The 2,280-nt window shown below is 44.8% G+C and overlaps 1 long non-coding RNA gene across 1 annotated transcript; it reads left to right on the top strand.

Annotated features, from left to right (window-relative positions):
- The first annotated feature begins 1,124 nt into the window (after window positions 1–1,124).
- On the top strand, window positions 1,125–1,713 carry LOC113562799. Its single transcript, XR_003407188.1, has 2 exons — window positions 1,125–1,346; window positions 1,433–1,713. It is a non-coding gene; the product is annotated as an uncharacterized LOC113562799 (long non-coding RNA).
- The last annotated feature ends 567 nt before the right edge of the window (window positions 1,714–2,280 follow it).

Raw genomic sequence — 2,280 nt, 5'->3', positions numbered from 1 at the left:
CTGCCTGGGTATTTATTCCTTCTTCAAAGAATATAATATATAAAATACGAGGAAAAAGATATTTAGTAAAATGTCAAAATTATCACACATTTAACATTTAATGTCTATTATATGATTATTTTCCGTTTCGGAAAACAGAACGGATCTCTCTGCAAATGACTGGAATTGCGATTTCCTGCGAGATAGCTCGCATCGACCCGCAAAAGTGTCTCGGTTCGGGACGAAGAAGACTGGCAACGACTATCACGACTCCTCGAATCGTGCCAAGCGCACGCTTTCGGCTCGAGATAGCTCCGCTCACGGGAATTCACGCTCCCCGCTGTCGGCGTCGCAGATAAAATCGGCGCTCGCCGTGTTGTACGCTCGCGAGTACGCGAGGCGTTATTCATTGTCGATCGGGGCATTGGCGCCTCGAAACGCAACACCCTTCGCGAGAGTAATTAGGATGAGTCGAACGGCGAACGCGAACGCGCCACCCTGCCACCCCTCGCCGATTTCGATTCGCGATTCGTGCCAAGTTCCGCGGCCGTGCGTTCCTCTACCGCGTGCGAGTTAGACTTTGTTCTCCGCCGGGAACGATCATCGTGGCACCGACGACGGCTGCGAATGAAAAATGATCGCGGTCGTTACGCGTGCGATGATCGAGGGGATCGCTCGTTAGGAGGCGACATTGTACATGGGGAGAAAGAATTTTATGGCAAAATTCATCGCTCTGCTATCGCGAGCTATCTCGATGTGGAGGCGACTGAATTTTGCTGTCGGCACCGATTGTTCGATACGTATAGGAAATATGCTTCCGCAAGTCAGTTCCGAGGACGCTCGCGGGGACAAGTGCAAGTTCACCGGCAGGCGTTAACCCACTTCTGATCATTCCTCTTCTCACTCTCTTTCTTTTTCTCACTCTTGCTGTTTTTCAAGACGCAGCTGACCGGAAATTGACTTGGCCATCACGGAAGACCATCACGGTCCTGTATCTCCAATTGGCCGTCGCGACGGCGAACGTGAGTTTCCTCGTGTGATGTCAAGCGAGAGACGCGTCTCTTGGCATCCGTCGTCGCCCCCCCCCCTTCCCGAGAATAATTACGAGTTATGTTGTGTAATTTGCAGTACATCCGCTAAGATTCAGCCGACGCCGCGGTCTAATTCGGGCGAGAGATATTTGGGCCTGTGGTGTCGTGCAGAGCTTCTCTCGATGACCCAGAGTCCCTCACGAGGGATATCGGAGTTCTTCGGCGTAAGCAGAACTCGTCGAGATCTCGGAAGCTTGTGCGATGAATTTCAGGGTCTCTAGATGTCTGAAAAAGCTTCTCAACTTTTCTTAGAGATTGCCACGACGAATTCCGGAGGTAGTTACATTTGTTTCTGTATGCGGGTGCCTGCCTCTAGGCTTTATTTCCTTAGACTCATCTCGTTGGATATTTATACATTACAGAAGCTTTTAATACCTTCTACCCGCAGTTGAAGATGATCCAAAAGTAAGCTGTGCAATAAATAAAACACCGAGACGCGTCCCAGATTAATGACGGATTATTTGAAACTGATTCAGTGTACCGTATTTAAGATGCACATCCGCAGAGGGCCGACACCTCGCCTTTCTCGTCCCTCTTTTAATGCACAATGACTAGACAAGATAGTCAAAAAGGTAAAGCTTATACTGTCCATTATTTTTAGATTATCACTAAAGAAATAAAAGAAAAATAAGTTTTTATACATACAGACGTTTATATAAATTTTTGTCATATTGTCGACAATTTTCTGAGTTTAAAACCTAAAAAATACTAAATGTAACAAGTTTTATAAGATACATCAAGATAGAGAGAGAAAGAGAGGAGAGGCACAATATAGAATATAGGATTTTTTAAATAAGAATAATATTTTTCTAGAAATTTAATGAAATTGCTGAAAAGTTATAAAAATTCAGAAAAATGGAGACATTAAAAAAAAAACACGTAAACCTATATTATTTTTCAATAAGAGATTAGAATCTTATTCTTAAATGACTTCAAACAAAAAAATTGAGACTCAAGTATCTCAGTGCTGGTCGCGACTTGTTTAGGAAGAGTTGCTCATTAGAGTATAATGAATGATACGAGGCAAAGAATGCAACTATCCTCAGAATCACTGAACCTGGTGTCGTTCTCGTTGTCAGTTACGTTGTCACATATGTAATGCCAAATTCGTGATCACCTCGATGACGACGATGACGGTGGAACGACGATGACTCAAGCCTCAAGGCTCCGTTTACGTCGGCGAGGCGAGGCTCTCGGCTTCGTTCGTGCT

The sequence above is a fragment of the Ooceraea biroi genome, chromosome 10 (assembly GCF_003672135.1).
Source record: "Ooceraea biroi isolate clonal line C1 chromosome 10, Obir_v5.4, whole genome shotgun sequence".
In the NCBI taxonomy this organism is placed as follows: domain Eukaryota; kingdom Metazoa; phylum Arthropoda; class Insecta; order Hymenoptera; family Formicidae; genus Ooceraea; species Ooceraea biroi.
This window is presented reverse-complemented; position numbering and strand designations above follow the sequence as displayed.